At 31.8% G+C, this 24,842-nt stretch overlaps 1 protein-coding gene across 5 annotated transcripts in view; it reads left to right on the plus strand.

The window, feature by feature from the left end:
• The window catches only part of Ac76E (adenylate cyclase type 2 Ac76E), a 778,210-nt gene that overhangs the window by 311,938 nt on the left and 441,430 nt on the right, over positions 1-24,842 (plus strand). For all 5 annotated transcript variants that reach the window (XM_075368679.1, XM_075368681.1, XM_075368680.1 and 2 more), the window contains one exon: positions 19,396-19,497. The gene's annotated coding sequence lies outside the window, so the exon portion shown is untranslated. The remainder of the gene's footprint in view (positions 1-19,395; positions 19,498-24,842) is intronic.

Raw genomic sequence — 24,842 nt, forward strand, 5'->3', positions numbered from 1 at the left:
TAACTGATTTCGCAGGACCAAAAGTATTTTCCGTTGTCAACAGGATTCCGATGAATAGGGATGAATTACTACAATTAAAAAAAAATATCGTAGTGTACTTACCAGAACCTCATTTCTATTTCAGCATTGAATAGTACAGTAGTTTGTTAGCGAATATGTAAGCACAAAATTTCTATCTTATGTTAGCACGTACAGTACAGTATACTGGATTATAGAAAAACTTTCGTATTTTGATTTAAGAAATCTTAAATTTAAGAACTGTGATAATTTTGTAGAATAACGAACTTCAGTAACTTAAACTAATACATTGTAATAAGTAAACATAATTTTTTTTTTTTTTGGTCACTGCCAAAGCGACCGGAACAACCTTAAAGTATTACCTAAATCGCTCTGGAGTGTCGTGGCAGCAGATTGGCCCACCCTGACTTGGCCTCTCCAGAGGCTCCCATCGGTGTCTCCCCTCGATCATAGGAACAACCCGACTTCCGCTTCTGGATAGCCGACGTGCCCCTTTCCGGCCCTAACCTACTAGGTTCCAGGCACGCATTTCGCATGATCTTCTCCTCAAAACGCCAATACCATACCGTACCATACCAACAGGGTCCTCCGTGCCATCATCGCAGGTATCCCAACTTCCCCGCTCTTGTGTGCGGGCGAGCCAAGGTGTCCTAGGCAAGGAGGCTGCCTACCTGGCTCTAGACGTCACCACATTTCGTCCCGACTTACTTAATTTTTTGAAGTCACAAAGAAATACATCAAATATAAAACAAGACAAAAAAACAACATAATAAAACTTGAACAAATATAATTCAGAATGTACTAATTACTAAGAACCGTAATCTAATAACTAAGCTGATTACCCTTAAGGCCGGATCCAGCTTCAACCCTAGTAGACTGGGTAATTCTATTCCTTAACTCCTTTGTTCTTTCCAAAATATTACTCTACGTCCCAGAGTGCTGCTTCCCTGCCTTTAGTCTGTAAGTAAACATAATTTAAATTAACATAACTGTACTTTATTACTGTTCATCATGTAATTTAGTTGGATAGTTTTTTTTTTCACTGAACTTTTACTTTCAGCTTCTCTGTTTTTTGTCAACATTCTGGCTTTACAAATTATGTTAAACAACTCTGAATCATTTGCTCTTAAGTGAAAATTCGTGAAGATCCAATTTCTTGTAGGATAACGCTGCACTGTATAATTTAATTTTTGTGTCGTTCTTACTGTTGTAGCGTTACTGTTAAGGTCCTCATAATCGGAATCGCTTTTGTCTTCGTCAGTTTTCTCTTGATGGTGGTTAATAAATCCATCTATATTCTCTATGTTAGCCTCGGTCTCTACTTAGTTTTTCAAGTTAAGAAAATCTTTAGCAATTGTATTTTCATAAGACGCCCTGTTCAAATATCGTCGTAAGTTTCGCTTCTGTAGCCGTGTGCAATTAAAAGTTTGCTTTTTGGAAGCATTGTTGAACCGTCTCAGCCGATACGCATTTAAATGCTTCCGACAGCCAAATTATAGCGTCGAGCGCTAATATAGATTTAGCCAGTTGAGCAGTTGAACGTGCCATTTCAATAGTTGCTAACAGAGATTTCATTAATCTACGGTAGTGTAATTTGAGACATTTCATTCACCCTGGTCCATAGTCTGGGTAATGCTTGTCGTATTTGGTAAAAACCAAGCTAATTTAACATGGCGTAATGCAGTATTCATTCGAATGACATGTGGCGTTATCTAAAACGTGTCTATTTTGCTACTTCATGCTTCTGTTAAACCCTTGCAACCACTCCTCCATAATATGCTATGTCATCCATGATTTTTTGTTGGATCTCCATACTACAGGAAGATTGTCTTTATTAATTTTTTTAAAATACCTCGGCTTATTAGCCTTTCCGATAACGAGCGGTTTTTCCAGTTCTCCTGCTATAAAACTGAAAACAAAAACTGCAACCTTTCCTTGGAATGTTTCCCTCTTGTACAACGTTCTCCTTTCAAGCAAAGAATGTTACTCGGTAGTGCACGATAAAAGTCCGGTTTTGTCTCCGTTTGCAATATTTCTAGGTTCGTAATTTTCATTCAAAGTAGCAAGTGTTGTTTTGCAGTCGGTACTGTCTCGTCACGCACATCTCTAACCGTGCCACATATTGCTTTAAACACAATTTGATGGCTCTTTTTAAAGCTTTCCAGCCAACCATTTGAAGCGCTGAAATTGGTATTAGTACTACGTAATTTCTTTGCAACTTTCTTGGCTTGGTGCTGTACAATTATTCCTGAAATCGGCAATTTTCTTGCCCTTGCACTCACAAACAACTCCGAAACAATTTTCTTATTTCTTCGTTGTCAGTTTTTCGCATATGCCTTTTATTTGTACCACTCCCTTTCAACCATTCAATTTTTAACTCGTTTTTATTTTTTAAATTTCATACATTTGAGTCTTACCTACGCCAAATTTTTCGACTAAGTTTTTAACAGACAATTTGTCTTTTTCGCTGGCTTCGATTACTTTGATTTTTGTCCGACACAACCCGTTTTATCGATGCCAAATATGTTACACCAATACAGTATCTGGAAGAACACAAAAACTAACAATCGCACTGTACATTGTATTTTAGGTTCTGAACTGTAACATGGATAAAAACAAAAAAATAAAATTAAAATAACAAATTCAGCGAATGAACGGAAAACGAAAATGCATACACACACACACGTAATGTAAAGAAGACTTTGTTGTAATGAAAAAAAAACGATATATGAATTAGAAATGGGCACAATCGATTATAAAAAAATCGGAATAATCGATTATAAAAATTGTATATGATTATTAATCCTTTCCTAACGGTTAATAATCGTTTCTTAGTAGATAGGTATTATTGAATTGAATATGGGTAACGATAGGTCGTAATCGTTGTAGCATTACCCGTTTTTAGTCGGTTCTGGCTAGATCGACCCGGGTCGGTTTGGATGGAACCCGACATAACCACAAAAGGACGCGTTGTGTTGTCTGCGGGCAAATATTTTGGCCTCCTCCTCGTAAACCCCCCCCCACAAAAAAAAAGTTAGTGTTCCAATTTTGATTATTAATCATAAATAAGTTGTAATATATTTTATCAATGAAAACTATTTATTAATCGTTTAAAATTTTTTTTTAAATTTTATTTTAAGATTATGTTACTTCAGAACAGGCTATAAACTTGAGTAATGGGTGCAATCGGTAACAATAAATAGTCGCTTATTTAGAATAATCGGTATAATCGAGTTTTTTTTTTAACCTCCGGGACCATCGTTAGGTATTGCTTCAGAGGATGTGATGAATGATTTGTAGTGTGTGTAAAAATGCCAAGCCTGATCGGGATTTAAATCCGGGACCTCCAGACGAAACGACGAGACGCTACCATTCGCGCCACGGAGGCCGGCGAATCCCGATAATTAGTACATGGTTTATTTACGATTAATAATAGTTTATATACAATTCCCTTCTCCCTGATGCATCATTACTATTGTACGATATATAATGTGCTGGTGCTTAACGTAATATAGTCAATATAAATTTAATACAATACCCATAATAGCGATCGAACAGTAATCGCTTCTGTAAGACGATTATTAATCGTTCGGCGATGATTAATATTAGAAATACGATTAATATGAAGAACTGCAATATAATAATCGGTACCATAACGATTATTAATCGTTTGATTTCAACAAATATCCACACAACTATAAAATTATTGGTAGACATTATATATCTTAATATTAGTGATTATTTATTGCACCCGGTTACTGAATTGTGTGACTTATTTTAAATGTTTTACATGTAATTTTTTTATTATAACATTATATAAATCATAATTTATTTGGTGTGCATCCAAAACTAATCAAAACGATCAGTCTAACTTTAAAAAACACAATGCCAAAGGTTAAATTCAGAGGAGATATATCAGATTCATTTGAAGTAAAAACGAGATTGAGACAGGGAGATGGTTTATTCCCATTATTATTTAACTGCACACTAGAATGTATCATTAGAGAATAGAGAAAATTAAATCCGGAAAGAATAAAAATTGGAACAAAAATTAAAGTAAACTTCCTGGGTTTCGCAGACGATCTAGCCCTCCTCTAAAACAACATAAAAGAAGCTACTACCCAAATAGAAACACTAGAACAACTTGCTGAAAAAATAGGTTTGAAAATATCATACAAACAAAACTAAAATTATGGTCAGAGATCCACAATGCATTAATCATGTAAACGTAAACGGAAAGTGGAACTAGAGGAAAAGTTTAAATACCTAGGAGATACTATAACGCATAATATCAATGAGAAAATAAATTGGCAAGAAAGAACTAAGAAACTTAAAAAATCATTAATAACTGCCCAAAACATATACAATAAATATGCCTGTAAACAAAAACTAAAATCAGACATTACCAAACAGTAATAATTCCAGAAATACAATACGCCTCTCTTCGGACCATACAAAATTGGAGAAGTAGAAAGGACGAAAAGATAGAAAGGAAGATAGTCAGAAAATGCATAAACAAGAAAAACATAGTAGGACAGTCGAGTAGAATCCCATATGAAGAAGTATATAAAATAATAACCCCACTAACAAATTTCTTCAGGAAAAAAAGGATTTCATTCTTGAGGCACCTACTTAGAGCAGAAAATACCAGACTTGCAAACCAAATAATTAACTTATACTGGGAAATAACAACAAAACTGAAATGGAGAATCAAGAATAAAATAATTCACACGATTCGGAAATAAGAAGAACCGATTACAAAATGGACTGGCCCAGAAATTGAACTAAAGTGATCCTATGAGGTCGTAAAAGCAAAAAAAAACATCATTAGTTGTTATATATACTAATAATATTTTTTTTAATGATGATTTAATTTTTTATTTGAATGTAATGCACATAAACAATACAAAATACACAATAGTAGAAAAAAATATGAATAATAATACTTAATAAATATTACATATTATCTATTAGGCGATTATCACAAATTATCAAAAAATATAATTAAACATGTTAAAGACTAAATTAAATTGTATTTATATAAAAAGTCATCCAAAGTAATTTAGGTGAGTTCTTTGTACGAACTTATAACACATTTACAAAATATTAGCGAATATAAACTTAAAAAAAATTTAAAAAATCATACAAAACTAATTATACTAAATATTATCTATTTGCCAAACTCGCACATATTACTATTTAAAAATATTATTTAATTAAAGGTTTTCCCAGACAATATTTCGTTTTTCATTAAAAATTTCCCTGCCTTAGAAAAAATTCTCTCAGATGAGACAGATGTAGCCGGTACGCATAAATATTTTTTGTGCTGCTGTTGCTAATATTCTGGGCAGTTTGATTTTCTATTTTCCCAGAAGATACGTGGGTCACTTTACCTAATAAAATATTAGAATCGGATGTTAATTCAAATTTTTTTGATGAAATTACCTTAACGAGCATAACCTTTTTACATAATATTTTTATTATAAATTGAATTACCTGGGAATTAAAGGAATTTCGCTGTATTGTTGCAGCATGATAGTGGCCGTTACTGTTGGAAGTTTTGTATGTTTCACTTCTGTTACCTTGCAAACAAATTCTTCCCAACAGTTATCGGTTTAACCACTTGCAGCTTGTTGTAACGGTGTTTCTTCAGTAGTTTTATTGACGGCAGCGTTTTGAATTTGAAGGATTTTTTTATTTCTTTTAAAATTAATTTTTCTCAACGCTTAGCGTTGTTTTCAACGCCAAATCCTTTTTTTAAAATCTTAGATAAAAAAATGCTGCTTTTGGATTGTTCCAAGACGTCTATAAACAGTTTCAAATAAGGACATTTGAAGAAATTTTCCCAGTGTCAGTTCTGCACTTATTTTTTCTTACTAAAATGCAGTCCTCTAATAAGTGGTACAACTTTTGAAACTGTAATATATTTTTTTCCCGAAAGTTCAACTGTTAAACTGCCAAATGGTTTCAACAGTAACACCCCATCACTGATAATATCCCACTCATCCGCATCAATAAATTTTGGTACTTTTGGGAATAATGATACTGCTGCAGATAAAGGAAATTTTAATTCTAACAATCTCTGTAACATTATTAATTTAGAGTTCCACCGTGTTACAACATCCTGCTTCACTTTTAAATGAGGTAAATTGATCTGAGTCTGCAATTTTTTTAATTTTTCAGATGCGATTAATTCTTCATTTTACTGAATTAAATCACTTTCACAAAGATTAAGGATGTGGGCAACACAAGGATGGTGATTTTTTTTTTAGATATTCATTCACGCAGTTCTTCATGTTACTCGTACTACCAGTAACAATTATTATAACTTTTTTCAAAAATGTCTGCTATTTTTCAAAAATTTTGTTCAGATGCACTACAAATTTTCAGCCGTATACCGATTTTCAAGCTGAACAGTCTCAAGAACTGTTGATTGCATTTTGCTATGTTTGACAAAATTGTGCTGTAATTCTCAAAAAAAAGCTTGCATTTTTATTGAAGTTCATTTGTCGGTTGTAATAGCAACATGATAAACATAAAGAGCATTTCTTTTATTTTATTTGAGAATTCCGCATAAAATTGTAGAATGATTTTATTAGTTAGTTTTTTCTACTCGTTGGGTTGTACAAAGGCTGTAAAGCTTTTGTAAAATTAAGAAACCCCAAATTTCCAACCAGTGAAATATGTTGCAAATCTTTGACTATCATTTCAACAATTAAATTATCTAAATGAATAATTTCTGAAGGGGATATTCTGTTTCATCCTTTAATGTAACAATTTTAATTGTCACGGACACTTTTTAGCTTGTTCTTTAACGGTGAAAAGAGAGCAATTTTTCCATGAGTCATCAATAGTCTCTCTCTCTCACAAGACTTTTTCAGATTAAGAAGGCAATATGACACGTAGAAGGTAATATAACAGGTTGTAATTTTGTTGGAAAACACGAAAATACAATACGATGTATTCGTTTTATATGCTCTCTTAGATTTGTCGTATTGCCAACATACTTCAGTTGCTTTCGGCAGTAATTACAAGATAATTTGTCACTTTGCTTAGTAATATACTTCCATACTTCAAATCTTTTTCCTCTAGAATTTATTTTTTAAGTCTACACTGAAGTCTAAAAAAATACTGCGACTGGTTTACACAAAATACTTTCACACTCACACTCTTACACTTGCACACGATTTATTAAATAACTAATGACTAACTAATTAAAATTGTGCAGGCAGGCAACGTTTGGAATATGTAAAATAAATTGTTAGGGATGTAGGATGTAAGGGGTATACCCAAATGAAACGACTAGTACTAGATAGGGAATCTTGGAGAGCTGCATCAAACCAGTCAAATGACTGCAGACAAAAAGAAATTAATAAAAAATTTCGAATTAATAAAAAAATAACTGCAAAAATTACTAAAAAAATAATGCTGTCTGATCCGCTCTACAACGATTCAAAACGTCAAGTAACAGAGTTTACTGCCGAACTGCAATATGCGATAAAAATAAAAAGTGGTTAAATCAACGCACGGCAGCATGTATGACGGACCCACTGGTCTAGTGGTGAACGCGTCTTCACAAATCAGCTGATTTGGAAGTTGAGAGTTCCAGCGTTCAACTCCTAGTAAAGGCAGTTACTTTTATACGGATTTGAATACTAGATCGTGGATACCGGTGTTCTTTCGTGGTTGGTTTCAATCAACCACACATCTCAGGAATGGTCGAACTGAGACTGTACAAGACTACACTTCATTTACATTCACACATATCATCCTCTGAAGTAATACCTGAACGGTAATTCCCGGAGGCTAAATAGGAAAAGAAAGAAGAAGAAGGGTGATTTAGTGTTATATTTACCTTTTAGCCACATTAACAGGATCCGAAATGTGCTAGAAAGTATTATCAACAGAATTATTAGTAAAACTAACTGACATTGTCCTATTTTTCTTACGCTAAACAGATCGAATTACCTTCACCAGGATTATCAGCCACAGACACGCTATCATCAAAGTCACCGACAGGAATTAATCCATCAGTAGATCCTAACTTCTTCCTTAATACAACATTTTCCATATTCGATTTCTGAATTGCATCGGTAGCACTCTCTAAACGATTCAAAATTACTTCAACGATTCTATCCAACTCATAAATCATTTCGTAAAATTCTGGATTCAAGTTCCTACAACGACAGGCAGTCCTGATCTCAATGAAATCATTCCTGTCGGAATCTTTAACAATAATACACCAACTTATAATTTTCACGAACATTACCCACACCAGAAACAGGTGTTGAATCACCTCAAGCCATACAAGAGCATCCGTTACAAACAAATTTGATTGCACCATTACTGATAAGCAGGTCATATTTGTCAATGTTTACACAAGTTAAACGGAAAAATACGCACAAAATTTGCACGGCCTATTTTTCTTATAAAAAAAAATATGTATATTTATATATAATGAAAATTTCACTACAATTATTATTAACAAATATACGGAGAACAAAATTAATTGATCATAACTAGTCGCCATCTTGAATAATAATCCTCTTTTTGAATGCGGGTAGTTATTGTCAATTGGACTGTCGATCTAATATTGATATAGTAATACCGTTTCAACCCTTGTCACGACGGTCGCCAAATGCGCTTAAAACTGGTGGTAAGCCAATGATTAATAATCATGATAATAATCTAAAACTTTTAAGTCCTTAAAGTATAATTAAAATATAACCTGTATTCTACCTTAAGTATTTTATATTAAATATCGTATAACTGATTTTTAATTTATAAGAATTACCAAAATATAATTTATCCGCTAATTCTAATATGCGAGGCAAAATTATGTTTCCTATGGCACAACTTTAAAAGAAATATTAATTTTTTGAGCTCTCACTTTTTCCGAAGACATTTTTGTTCAATTTTTTCGTTTAAATCGTTTGGGAACTAAAATATTTAAATTCTACCATTAATTACTTATTAAAATCTTTTATCTACTGTTTTATCGTGTGTATAACTAATTATTTTCCATAGAAAGGGATGGATTAACCTGTTTTTACACTCAAAACTTTCTTATGGTTGTGACGCGTTTAAAATGTCTTAGGTAAAGAAAACACTTTTCGGAATCCGTCCTGTATGATTAGTGATTCCTGTTATATACCTAATCTTTGTGTTGAACTAAATGGAAATGTCAGTTGTAGGGTTGTATTTCAATAAACGTGGCGTCCAAGAAAAACAAGCAACTTATGCCATGTTTATTAAAGAGAGTGAAGAATAAAGTGCTCTGTCTCTCTTTCTCTCTTTATCTTTTCTAATTTGAACAGAAACTGTAGAACATTGATTATATAATTTGAAAGACAGCATGGATAATCTTGAATACAATTGTTGAAAAACCATATGAGATAGACGTGGATATGATCGTTACAGCGACAGCCCTCCAAAAAAATTGGAAATAAACGAAATATATTTACGTAGCCAATGAATGTAGGTAATGAATGTTGATATCAATTTGATATTTTGGTGTGAAAAAATGAGAAACGAAGTTTCTCTAGTGACTCGAAGATCACGGTAACCTCCTATTAATGTTTGTCGGATAACGCCACGAATAGATTTTTACCCTATTAAGTATGGGTACTTAGTTATAAATAATATTTATAAAATCGAGAACTACGGTTTGGAACCCACATTTTTAAATCACTCGAAGGTTCGGGTTTTCTGTATCTGTTGCTGTGAAGAAATTACAATACACTGATATTTTTTTTACCAATTGAAAAGGCTTTGATTTTTAGTAATCATTATTATTCTCACAAACATGAGTTTAATGAACACAGCAGGGGTCCAAGGGGCAGAGCCATCTGGCTAGACGGATCGAGTATGACCGGCTAAATATTGCCTGATCGCGACGCGAAACGCGAATAACCGTATAGTGGGGGCAAAGCCGTGACAGTGATGAATAAATATATAATAAAAAAGGTCAAAGGTCATTCTTCTTACAATATAAGTGCCCACTAAGAAAGGATTCTTAAAATTCCGAGTTTAGTGGGTTAAAATGGTGTAACAATGAAATTTACTATTTTCTCAATTTCTTAGAAATGAATGTAGATATGAACTTGATTTTTGGTGTGTTTAATTTTGTATATGAATAATTAAAATAAACGTGGAAAAAAAATTATTTACCGTTTTATCAGGATTTAATGAAAATCTATGAACGATATTCGCGATTAAATAATTATTTATAAATAGATTAGTTTGCTATTAAAAAATTATTGTAGCCGCATTGATATATATATATATATATATGTATAAAATAACATATCCTGACTGACTGACTGATACATCAACGTCCAGCAAAAAGTACTGGTCTCTTACAGTGTAAGTGCCCACTTATAAACTTTTTTTTTAAATTCCGTGTTTAAAGGGTTAAAATGGAATAATAATGAAATTTACTGCTTTTTTTGGAGTTTTTCGATAAGAAATGAAGATATCAACTTTGATTTTTGGTGTGTGTAATCATCATGTGTATATTTAAAAAATAATTTCTAGATTGTTTGAAATTTTGAGTGTAGAGTTAAAATGAACTTTTAATTTTTTTTTAACCCCGTTATTTTTTTTTTTTTAATTACCCGGTAATGAATGAAGATCTGAACGGATGTTTAGAATATTTAATCTTCATATAAATATCTAAAAACTATTTCAATGTTTTTCGAAATTCGACCTTGAAAGTGAACAAGAAAGTAAACAAATTTTGATCAATATTTGCAAATTTTCCCGACTATACTAAACGAGATATTCATTAGGTTTGGGTTTACAAATATTCTTCAGATAAATATCTAAATAAAACATTTTCGATTTTTTTTAAGGAATGTGACAGTGTTCGGCGCGGCGACTCAACCAACACACCTACTGCAGCTGTTATACTATGTACGACGTGACTGGCTGCACCTACCGCCGGTTACTTGATTAAAAACATTAAAAGAAAAAAATTGACCGCAATGGGATAGGCAAGTAACCATATAGCGTGGGGGAAGCTGGGACGGAGGTGCTAGTATATTATATATATATAAATATTGTGCGCCCTCAAATTACACACACGCATGTTGCCTTATACTCATTATAAAATAAGATTTTGTCTGGAATAAATCCAAGTATATTTCACTTAAAATTTGTTTACTATCTAAAAATAAAATGTGAAAACGAATTCGTAGCTTTCTTATAAAGTGTGATATAACGTAAGCATATAATATTTTTGACCCAGTATAAAAATATACCGTTTAAATTCAAAGTGTATTATGTTACCATTATTAATAGTACATAAGGTTTGATTATTAAATAATTAAACCGTTTAATTGACTAATTATAATGATGTTTTATTGAATCTAATTTCCTATTAATAATTGAGATAAAAAAATTCTTATTTATTGGTGATTTGTCAATTTTGCTGTTCATTCATCTACTTATATTATTTCTGCAAAAGGAGATTATCTTTGTACGGATGAATTCTTATTATTAAAACGCTTGCGTCTATACTCCGTCCTTCGAAACTGGCGGAATCATTTTTATGTAATCTAAATTTAATCTTTAGATACATCATGATGAAGATATTTGGGCAAGTGCACTGAAAATCATTCAAATTAAATTTAAAAATAAATAATTTGCAAATGTCACTTTTACATTGACCTTTATTCATAAAAATTTATAGAACAGTATTTTCGAAGCTGTATGTCTTCATTACTAATTATGATCTGTACTATATTTATATTTAATACTCATATATATTTACAAAATGTAATTAATCTTACAATTTTAAAAAAAGATCCCAAAATATTCTATTTTTTTTTTAGTAGAAAGATGTAGTTCGTGCCAGAATCTTGTAAAAAAATGAACTAATTGATGGTTGATGTATTTAAATACCCAGAATCAGTTAATTTAGTAATAAAGGAATAAAGAAAATGTAAAAATTGTAGTGAATGGCAAAAATTAAAGTATATAAATCATATAACGAACGATATAGGTGTAATGAATACAGTGAAATTAACACAGAACAAAAAGGACTAGGCAACAGCATCAAACCAATCAACTGATTGATAAAAAAAACAAAATTATAATGAAAATGACAAAAAAAAAACAACAGGTTTTATGAAATTGTTACAATACGTAACGTTTGTAAGATAAATAAAGTGTATTCAATTTTATGAACATTTGTGTTTTTACTTGCTTAATAAAACGTGTTTATGAACACATGCATGTTACAATATGTATGTGTTTCAATTATGTAATAAAACTATATACTCTTACAAAGTTCATGTTTTTTGTTAGTTTTTTCTATAAGCTGCAAATTGTACACAACTTTTATACGAAAAACTAAAACTTAGTTTTATTTTGCTACTTTGTATGTGGTAATCTATTTAACTAGTGAACAATAAGCAACCCTCACCCCCAGGGATAAATGAGATAAAAATTATATGTATAACACACAAATGTAATGTGTAGTCTTGTATAGATTCAGGCCTACCATTCATAAGACGTGTGGTTTTTTGAACTTCAACGATTAATTGGAAAAATAATTTTTTTGTTTTGATTTTTTTTACTTTTTATGGATGCGACTTGTAGTAAAGTATAATTTCACAGCTAACTGCAAATAAGAGGATGATATGACTTGTACCATATCCGGATGCATTTAACTTCCGTAATTAGTTAAAATGTGGTATGCATATGTTATTTATCTAGTATTACATATAATTCTGTAAGTTATAAATTTTAACCAGCCAGAGCCTAATTGAAGTAGGAACCTTTTGATTAGAAAAACAAGCGATCGATTTCTTAATTAAACTAAAATCTAATTCTCCTAAAAATGTTCATAAAAAAAACTTTAATGCCCTTATTTAATTGAGGATAAATATAAATAAAGTTAGCAAATAAAATGCTAATTAGTACATAGGATAGGTTAAAAAAATTACTTTTTTAAAAGACACAGATTTTTTTCATGTTGTTTCTTTCTGAAAATTTAGAAAAATGACCGTAATAGTGTTTAGTTTTATTACAAATTTTAGTACTTCTAGATATTTTTGAGTATTAGGTGAACTGGTTTGGAATTAATATCTTACATATTTCTTTAATTGTAAATCAAATGAATAGATAATACCAATAAATCAAATGTAAGCCAAAGGAATAATAAAACATAATAATAATTATTCTGTATGTACTTTTTGCCCCTGCTATTTATTGCATACGCTATACGTACTTCAGGTTAATGTATCGCTTAGCTAAACCGATCGAATATCAGGTAAATAAATTTCATGTACGATATTTTATAATAAATAATATACCGTGTCTGGGAGATACGCGGTCAAACGCACCATATTTATTAAAGGCTTCGTGGCTACGGTGCTAACAGCATACATGCTGACCAGCATACATGCTGACCAGCATACATGCTGACCAGCATGTACGTATCTTCCAACCGCGGCCAGGATAGATTTCAGGAGCTCCTGACAGACCTGGAACGACTTATAATAGGAACAAGAAAACCAGTGATACTAGCCGGGGACCTAAACCCAGAATGTGTAAAATTGGGGGGCAGACAGTCCACACACAGAGGATACGAGCTGGCTACGCTATTGTCGTCACTTGAAATGGGCGTCATGAATGAGCCTGCTGTCCCTACATTCACGAGCAGGGGAGAGGGATCAGTCCTCTATATAACAACAGTACCGGAGGGACTGATCCCAATTGGGAAGAGGTAGAAGGTGAGTGAAGTGGAGAGCGGCAGTGATCACAAAGCCCGCTCTTTGTGATCAGAGATGCCCGACCACGCCACCATACACTCTCTCAGCGATAAAAGCACACGGAAACACAACTGTAGAGGGTAGCAGACGAAGTGATCGAGGAGGTAGCTGATACCTAACCCCTAATCCCAGAAGACCTGATGGTTATGCCGAAGGGAAACTGCAAAGAAGCAGCACAACGCACGAGACAACACAGAAGATAGGTTTGTTGGGGTCAGCTGAAATTGTGTCCCTCCGGAAAGAGGCCTAGAAGAAGAGGAGGGTGCTTATGTGGGCCAAAAGACGTCGTAATACTCCACCTAAGCAGCTGCAGGACTTGCAAGAGGGGTATAAGGAATTCAGATGTAATGAGAGGGACGCGATAAGGCTGGCCAAAATGGAGGCAAGGCGAAGACTAGTGGGGAAACTGGACGCGGACACCTGGGGAAAGACCTATCAGATCGCGATGAAAAAGTTTGGGCTACGCCTCCCCAGGCTGTCTCGTGGCCAGATCCTACGGGTGGTTCAGTCGCTATTTCCAGCCTTTGACGGGTATTGGGTGAAGCAGGATGGAAGCCACGAGCAGCGCTTTTTGCTGGACGAGCCACAGTGTACCCCTCCAGAATCAACGCGAAGAAGAGTCTAGGACTAGATGGAGTACCTGCGGCACTGATAAAATGCCTGGTTGCATGACATCCTGGGGCGATGTTAAGACACTCTGAACACCGTCCTGGAGAAGAGAGACTTCCCCCGCTGTTGGAAGGAAGCACGACTTGTGCTCCTCCCTACATGCATAATTGTGAATATAATTGGCGGTGACAATCGGCACTAGTGTGGGTCGTGCTGAACTGGTCGTCACCGATTTGTTCCCTGTAAATACTACGTATAAATGTTAGTTGTCTTGTGTATATTGTGTAATATTAATAACCGACTGGTTGTGCCGGTGAGCGCGAATGTCCCGTTACGTTAAGCTGGCGATCATGGCCGAATTGAGATATGTTAGGTATCAAATTTATTGTGTAATATATTTTGTAAACCGTATTTTGCAATAATCAGTGTATTTTTATAATATAAGCTAATTGTGTTGTGCTCAAAGGCACCATTGTTTGTGGCTCTAAGCTTTTGATCATAGACGTTCTGGGCTATGCTGATAATCATGTGTTTGTAAATAATGTAATTAGGTTAGTGATCTAGATTGTATTCTTTTGTATTCGATGTTCCAAATTTTGTTCTGTAAATAATGTTAGCACTACTAGCTTCTGTATCCTCAACAGCTTGTAGGAAATCAATCAAGCGCTGAACACAACACGGGGGGGAGGTATTATGATACCAAGAAGAGCAGAAGATATTAGAGTAAAAAAAAAAAAAAAAAAGGGAAGAGAATTCAAAAAATAAGGAAATCGAGACGAAACGTGACAACGACTAGGGCCAGGAAGCCTTGTTGCCTAAGACACCTTGGCTCGTCCGCACGCAACAGCGGGGGAGTCGCGGTGCTTCCAATGATGGCATGGAGAACCCTGATGGTATGAGAGAGCGCATTGAGGAGAAGGGCGTGTGAAATTCATGCCTGGAACGTAGTAGGTTAGGCCGGGAAGAGCAGCTCTCCTGAAGAGGGGTATTTCGGATATCCAGAAGCGGAAATTAGATTGGTCCTATGATCCAGGGACCCCGATGGGGGCATTGGGGCGGACATTTTAGGGTGAGCAATCTGCTGCCACGACACTCCGGAGCGATCGTGGTGATATTTTAAGGCTGTATCGGTCACTCTGGGAGTGTTTAAAATATATATATATATATATATATATATATATATATATATACCGTTTTAGATTATTTTTTACGGTATTTCTTCAATACTCTTCCATCATTTCTAATGAATGTTATTCAATATTTTTTGTTATTTTTTAAAGTTCTCTACATGTTAATTATATTAAGGGGCACTCAATTTGTTACCAGTTGATGGTGGTGATTGTTCTACCCTTCCATGAGGCGCTCACATACAACTAAACAGACATTTTTTAAATTATTTAATATTATTTTATTTAATGTAAATTTAATTATATTATTTTTTTAATATTATTCGTTCGATTGATCGAATCATTCCGTTCAAACTCACACAGTGATAGAGACTCACAGTTTACAGTTCATTAATTCAATTCATTAAAGTTTGTGCTTCAACCGGCAAATCTTTACTACTACATATTTCTTTTCGAGATGAAATATATCTAAAAACCAACTCAGTTATGACAAGAAACAAGGGTAAAAATTTTGTTGTGATTGAGCGAGTAGTCTTTTTGTTTATCTCGAACAAAAATCCTCTTTCTTTTTATATAATAATATAGATGTAAATTAAACTAAAATCTTTTCTGTTAAAATAAAAGTAGCAGTTTTTTAAAATCGTTTCTTGGAACAAAACTTCTTTAAAATTTTTAGTGGGTTAGCTCTGTTATTACTAAAATGATTTTTTTATTTATTCGCAAATCGTGTAAACAGAAATTTTTTAGGAAAAAATTTTTAATGTCCAAAGTTTTTAACTATTTTCACAAAAAAATTCTTTGATGTTGTTTACAGAGTTATGAACTTAAGAAATGTTTTAAAAGTTGTGTATAAAATTAGTAATGCGATTTTTTTGTGTAGATATAATATTATAAGGTAAGTGGCTGTGTCTGTTGCTTAGTGAGTTGTGTCCGGGTTAACTAATTTAAAGTTGCTACTATGTTTTTATGCACAAAAATTTGTAGCATCTAGAGTAAAACCTTCTTTGTTATATTACTTCATGAATATTTTATCTAGCTAAATTATTAAAACCGAATAAACTTGTACTAGGTCAAGTCTAATGTTGAAACATAATAAAATAATTCCTGACTTTCTACACGCACCAAAGTTAATGTTATTATAAAAGTAATATGTTTCATATAAAATAATATGAACTAAAATTATTTTATGCATCATATTGTTTTATGTAATCAACCATAACATGTCAATTCTGAGACGAAATTGCAAATGCATGTTCTAAGAGGAGTTTAAGAACATTAAACGTCTCAGATGTAACATCATAATTAATTTTACTTTAAATAATTTAAATTATGAATTTTACATAAAATAGATTTAAATTGCCACTTATAAATAGAATTTAACAGCATAGAATTAATATTTTATGCTGATATTTTTATGTAATATCAGCATATTAGAATTAACAGAATTGAATTAAAATAAAAGCTGTTTAAAAATATATATATATAAAATCCCTGAGCCTTTGCATTTTTATATCACATTTGTATCATTCGCTTACTTTAACGTAACACTGATTCCAGTCACTTTGGGAAGAAAATGAGCAGTTGATATTAAAATGTTAACTATACGTGTATTTTTGTGGATTATTGTAATTTTCCAATGAGAGGCGTCCCATCTAATTGAGATTTGCATATTTTGATACCGTAACTCTATAAATAGGTCATTTGTGATAATGAAATAGTTGTTTTCAAAGAGGAAATATAACAATTTTTAAATAATTTGGAATATTTCTATAATTCCTCTTAAAAGTCATTAATTCACATAATTCGTCATTTGTATGTACGAGTATCTATTAAAAAAAAAAAACATCAGTTGGTCTCTCTTCTAGTTATAATTTTTTGAAGATGTACGTTACGTATTCATCAATTTAATAAATACAAAGTAAATAATAAAATACAATTTGTGATACATGTTTTTATACTGAATTGTAATTATTATTCTTTTGATTTCGTTTATCTAACAAGAAACCAAAACATTTGAATTTGTTAAATTTTAAATTCAAATAGATTCCTCCTTCAGTCTAGATGAGCTAATTAGAAATAAGAAAACAAAATGATCAGGGATGAGCCAAGCAATGGATATCAAAAGGAGAGCCAACAAACAGAATTATGGGAGGTTAGATTTTTTTATATGGCCTGAAATAATTAAGCCACATAATGAAAAGAAAGGACTATGTAAAAAAAAGTGACAGAAATCTAAATATAGTCGTGAAGGAAAAAGGATTGATTAAAGAAAAAATGCGGGACTGCATGAGAAAGGATTTTGAAGAAATTGGAATTACTAGAGTGGAAAATCTGTGTGAGAGAAGAATGGAACAAACTGACATCATTCAGCGGGCCAATATAAAAAGTGGGAAAAGTTGGGAAAGAAGAATCCAGATGAAAAACATCTGTGTTACTTATTTTGTTTACGTTTAGTCAAAAATGTTTTTATAATGCGGATATTATATGATGCGGTTTCTTTATAAAACTTATGTCGTTACCAAAACCTCTCTTGAAGCTATTGTTCAGATTCATTTGTTTTCTTTGTCCTCTTGCTTAATGTAAACATTCTCCTGTCATCTTCTTCTTTCTTCTTATTTGTTAATGAACCAGCTGATCTTAATTATTTTTAGAATTAATTATATGAACTTACTTTCTTTTAAGATGTATTAGCAACAACATTGCAAAATTTTTATTGTTCTAGCTAGACATATTTAATATACATTTAAGAACTGAAATTAACTAAAAACATAAATTATTATAACTCATTGCAATTTAATTAATGAAATATTAATTTTGAAAGTAAATAAAGGAAATGATTATTAATAATTGGCTATCCGGTATTACTTTTAATGTGTACAGTTTACACAACCAACGAGTAGCTCCGCGACTGAAATTGTTGTTCAGCTATCGTCAGTGTGAACATTATGATTATTTTTTCAAGTTAAATTGATTATAATGTATGAAAGAGTTTAAAGGACACGATACAATTACTTAATTATAAAACTTTCATATTATGTCTAAAAAAGTAATTGATAAAATTTTATCTCAAGAGCTATTTTACAGCGTTGTCTTCTAAAATGTTCTATCTTTTAAATTTTATTCAAACTCTGTTTTTGATTATGAATTGATTTCATCCTTTTGTATATTTATTTTCATTTGCTTTATTTTTTCTCGTTTTGTCACCTTGTTTTAGTTAGAATCGGTTATATCTGTACTAATTTCAAAATTATATTTACGTAAAATGCACTGTTATTCTAAAAAAATTCAAAGAAAAACTGAAAAATTACTGCTTAGATGTAAGTTAAAATTTTTCAACGGTTGGTCTCGTCGTTGCAGTCGGCAAGATTTCTTACGAAAATTCAGGATTAAATTAATGTTAAAAGATTATATTTCACACTCTGTTATTTTTGTGTCTGAAAGTTCTTATTACAAATCTTTAAGTTCTTTTCTCAATGGCGTGCTTTTTTGTACTGATTAGCTGAGAAAGGTACAAGAATATTATCTCTAATTTTTAAGTTACAAACAGATATAGATGAAATTCCAACAGAAAGCGAATTTTTAGCCAAATTACAGAAATAATTTTTTATAGTTTATTTGTTTTTAAACAATTGAGGATATGGATAACAAACTATTAAATACATCAGTCGTAATTAAACCTCCTCTTTTTTATTCATCTTAACTAAATTTGATTTCCTATTAAAATATGCTGGTTTATTTATGTATCTAATTATTACTATTACTATTATTACTTATTCAACACACATGTAAGTCTCTAATTCATTTGTTAGTTCTTTTTAATCGGTATGGTTTATTTAATTAATTAAAAAATTGGGATTTTTCAGGTTACAAAAATTGAAATACAAACTACCCAAGAACAATACACATACTCTGAATGGTTGTTTCTGGATAAACTTGAAAATCTACAGCAGTATTCTTCCTTTCTGGTAATTATGAATTTCTTATTTCATATTGTTTAATTAAAAATTAATAAAATAAGTTTATCTTAAGTAGTTTTTTCACGGAAATTGTGACCGAATTAATTTTACTTTTCTACTACTGGTGGGTAGTTTTATACTTGGATGGCGTGCTTAACTTCAAAATGGGAAACATCGATTTTATGAAACATGTATCAAAAGATTAATTTCATCATCAAAGTTACGATCAGTAAAGGTCGAAGTAAAAAAACTAAAATAAAAGATCAAGTTATTTTACATTAAATTAAAAAAAAATTGTTTGAAATCAATTATGTACCAAAAAAATGCTTTAAAAGCAATCTAAAAAAAAAGTTGAGATTCCGTAACAATATTAAATATATATAAAATTATTATTAAAATTAAGAACATGTGTATAATTTAGAAATGAATAATTTTAAGAAAATAAGAATAATTAAATTAAAAGATAATTTTCGTAATAAATCGTATATCATAAAAATTAGTTACCTGGTCGGTTATGAAATAACTGACATATGTAAATTTGTTACAAATAGTGTTTTATTCGGGTGGGACTGAGTTCTAGTTACAGTTAGACTTGGGGTTTTTCTCATGGGACGAAATACATTTCTCATACAAAAAAAAAGGTTGCAAGTTAATTCGGTGTCCGCTTACTCTAATAAACAAAGTTTTGGCGATTGAAAGTTTTATTTTGTTCTTAATGTAACCTTTTTGCTGAATTGAAAAATGAATTCAGAATCCATCGATCACAGTTTTTAGTGATAATATTTTTAAATATTGATTTTACGAAATTCTATGTCTTTTTCTTTAACTTACGTACATAAAAGAATATTTTAATCATCTCTAACAGAGAGTAGGGTACAAACATAATATTATGAAGGCAAAAACTGTATATGCATGATTCATTACATGATTTACATGATCTACATTTACTGTAGATCCCTACATTTCAGCACAGAACTTTATTCTGTCATACAATTAACACACCAGTATTGTTAGAACGACAGTGAGTGTACACTACTGAGGTTTCATTCTGCTTTGTGATTTACAGTTATTGTATCAGGTATGTTATATTAGTAAATAAATATGTCAAGGAGTGCATAAATCATCCGGTTGATTTTTGTTGTGTGTGTGGGATTTTAAAATTTAAAAAAATAACGATAAACTTAACTCGATATGTTGCGATTAAAAATTATCGCGTTATTAATGGGTTTGCAGCTTGGCTACTCTAAAATTTGTTAATTTTTGTATGAATTAGACAGCAGTGATAAGAAAAATCCTTAATTAACATATTTTACATATTAAAAATCAGTTAATTAGGAAAATTTAAGTTATATAAACGTATAATGTTAATAATATGTAATTATAAACATTATTGATTATAATTATAGTTATAGATTAACCAAACTTAACTTACGCTCGCTAACCGCGACTAATTAACAGTAATATTTTGATTATTTAAATAAAAAATAATAGTAATAATTACTGAATTTATAATACTTAAAATATTATTGTATTAATTATTCAAAGTTAGCGAACGAAGCGACCGTAGATTAAGTTTGGTTATATTATATTTATAAAGTAAATATAAATGGTTATATCGGCTGATATTAACAATTACCCAAAAGTTTGCAATTTATTGGTCGACAGGCTAATATGTAAGTACCGAAAAGTCATTATAGTTATCTGAAACGAATGGCCAAAGCGTGAAGCATTTAGTCCGGATAGAAAAGTGTTCATCGTCAACTAATTTAACATGGAAATGATTCTTCTACCTCCATTTCATGTAAAATTAGGGCTTTTCAAAACTTGGTTAAGGCGGTCGATAAAAATGGTGATTTTATTCTTTTCCTAGTTGGTTCTTTTCCTTGGTTTCCAAAAAGAACTCTGATTAGACACGACCAGTTCAAAGAACTGTTTAGCCAAATTGAGAAAAATCAACATACATGTCCTTTAAAAGTGTTATGCAAAACGATTTAGGAAAACATGAATTCCACCGTGACATTTAGGATGAATTATTACAGTCATATAAACAAGTAGGATGTAATATGTCCCTAAAAAATTATTTCTTGGATTTTACTCGCTCGGATTTCATTTCGGAGAATTTCTCCGCATCAGTGATGAACACAAGGAACGTTTCTACCAGCAAATTTATTGTAGAAACAGATACCAGTGACAGTTGAGTGAAAAAATCCAAAGACTTCTAGTAAATAAATCTGTTAGCTAAATTGCTTATATGTCAAAAAATAAAAAAATAATTAAATAATTTAATTTTGTGGTAATGGTCTTCTATTATTATTTTCGCTCTCCATTTCTGCTGAATACTAAATATTTCTGCTGAATAGTAAATATAGTTAGTTCATTTGGATACTTCCTCACAATTGTAGGCTTGGGCCAAAGTTTTCCTTAAAGACTCTGAACCCCACCTCTTTACTGTTTCCTGTCTAGAGGAAAAACAGTTTGATGCAACATATATTAATTCAGTTCGAACAAATGTTTGAACAGTAATAAGCTGTTTCAATACTGAATATAGGTAGATATCCACTTCTATGCTTGTAATTCGTTAATTGGTTTTATGAGACTGACAATCCGATAACTTAGAAAAACTCAACCAGGAATTGAGATGTACATCGCTTAAATACACTTTTAATTTCTTCTAATGTAATAAAATACAATGCTGTTTCGGAGTAGAGAATTACGTCATTAAAAATATAATTTCTTTCTTAGTTTATTTATACTTAACGTAGATGTTTTGGCTTAACAGAAGATCAGCTATAATAAGGATCTTTTTATATTTAACAAATTGTTTAAACATTCTATTCATTAAAAGAAAGAAACACAAAGTTATAATGGTGTATTATTTAAACTATTTTCCCTAAACATTATTTAACGAAAATTGCTTGTTTGCAGTATATAAAAATACATTTTAGGTAGGTCTCAAAAGAAAGCTACCTATTATAATGGGTACCATGATTCGACTTCCGGAAAATTTCGACATGCCTTTGCGTTTCATATCCCTCAGACCCCAAAACCACTGTCACTTCGAAGGTTTATATATATATATATATATTTATATTATATTATATATAAGCATAGTTTATATATATATGTATTTCACTTTCTTGTGGAAACTATAACTGCCTTAATTTTGCGCCAGTAACTTTCAAATTGATACATAAAATATATCGGCCCAAAATCACGGTCGAGTTTGTTAACGGGCAAAATCGGACAATGGGAGGGCTTTTTCGAAAAAGCAAAAGATCGCTATAACTTTCTTATTAAGTGAAATATCGTATTCGTTTAAAGTGTCTACTATTCTTTGGATAATGGCCTAAAACCAAAGCTTTTGAATATCACAAACCATTGGCCTACGGAGTGGAAAAATTGGGGTTTCGAAGACAAAAAAAACCATACCTCCTTCAATAGGTACAGGTATCGTATCGGTTTAAAGTGATCGTTAGTCCTCTAAACATTATCTAAAACGTTTTCTGAAACAATTTTTGATATAACCAGCCCTTATGGCAAGGGATGACCAAAATATTACTGGAATTGTAAGAAGATGAGGCTTGTCGTATGCTAAACATATAAAACTTTTTTCACGTGCAACCATTGTCGTATTGAGTAAATTTGAAGTTTTTCTATAATTTAAGGTGGAAAATCTTTTTTATCCCCTACTTAGCACTGGTGAAATCTACCCCGCCTTCTGGCGTACCGAAAGGTTTTTTAAAACACTTTTAAACCTTTTCTTAGTAGGAAGACGAAACGAAAAATTCATTTAATGAAAGTAATTTTTACTATTTACATTATTCAATTTACTTTTTTTATACACTTTTTTCTTCCTTATACATGTTAATTAAAATCCTTTCATTTACGATTTACGGCTATAAAAATAACTGCAGAATATAATGTTAAAATAAAGTTGAGAGTATTTTTTAAAATAATGATTCTATCCTCGTCTACGGTACGTTTTATTTGTAATTTTATAGATTGAAAAGTAACAAAAGCCGCGTTAGAGAAACTTTATATATTGCTTTATTATATACTATTATATCATAATAGACTTGACACAAAACAGTCAACCAATGTATCCAGTCTAACATTTATCTCCACTCGCCAGCAGCAGATGAATTCCATCGTGTATTTTACCTAGATAATGGTTTTTTATTTCTCTTCATTCCTTTTCAATTGAATTTGAAAGAGCCGAATATGGGAGATATTTACCCGTCAAACTGTCTGCAATATTAATAAATCAAATAAATCCCTCTTCAACATCCCTTAAAACCATCATCATCACCCTCTTTTGATACAAATCCCCCCATACGTCTGTTCTAAAATATCGAATAATAATTTAGATATAACTGTTTTCAGTTATAATACAAAAGAAAGAAAAATAATAATTAAAATGAAATACTAGAATCTGGTTTATTTTTTTTTTTAGTGCAGGTATTATAATATCTAACTGATCAACAAGTTTTTAATTTGGTTTTTAATGCACGTTAAAACTTTCTGATCTAGTTTATTTAACATAGCTGATTAAACATACATGGTGTTAATTGTAGTGCGGTTTGCAAAGAATGACTTTAACGATCAAAATGACCAAATATGTTGGTAAAATATAACCAACTTGGTAAGCCACTATTTTTACGCGGTTAATTCTTGGAAATGGTTTATTAATTAATTTTCTATATATACACTTTTAATAAATTTATATAACCGCTTAAAAAGAAGCGTTAAAAAAGATCTTGCGCAGTTATATACAAGAAGACCGACATTTCGTTAATTTAATTTAATTTTAATATTCTTTTAATTTGATTTACTGTTACTAATAGCAGATATTACAGATAAAGAAACGTCAACGTTTCTATTTGTAGCATGTATGAACCACGTTTTTAACTTGCTCAGCTCAAATTTTTTCAGTTTGAGTTATGCTCAGTTTGAGCGTAACTCAAACTGAAAAAATTTGAGCGTAACTCAAGAACAACTCGACCAATCTTACTCGCAACTCCTGACCAGCCATGGGGTCTTCGGCCTAGCTTGCTCGGTGATTACCGGACCGCTCAGCGTTGATACAATCATCACCACCATGTTGCGGAGCTGCAAGAATTTTGATACCATCGCAGGATTCGTGACGAGAGTTCTTCGGAGAAGGAGCTCGAGAATGAGGGACAGACCTCTGCGGAGCTGCCGTTCGCTCGTGCTTGCACGAGTTGGGGGTAGCGATGAGGCACGGGTACTCTCAAACCCCCGAGCGAAAAAGACTGAGTTCCGGCGGGGATGCTCTACTCGGGGTGTCCCTGTTAGAGGTGCTGGCTTAAATGCCGAGTCTGAGCTTCCGAAAT

This window comes from Lycorma delicatula, chromosome 6 (assembly GCF_047948215.1).
Source record: "Lycorma delicatula isolate Av1 chromosome 6, ASM4794821v1, whole genome shotgun sequence".
NCBI classification, from domain to species: domain Eukaryota; kingdom Metazoa; phylum Arthropoda; class Insecta; order Hemiptera; family Fulgoridae; genus Lycorma; species Lycorma delicatula.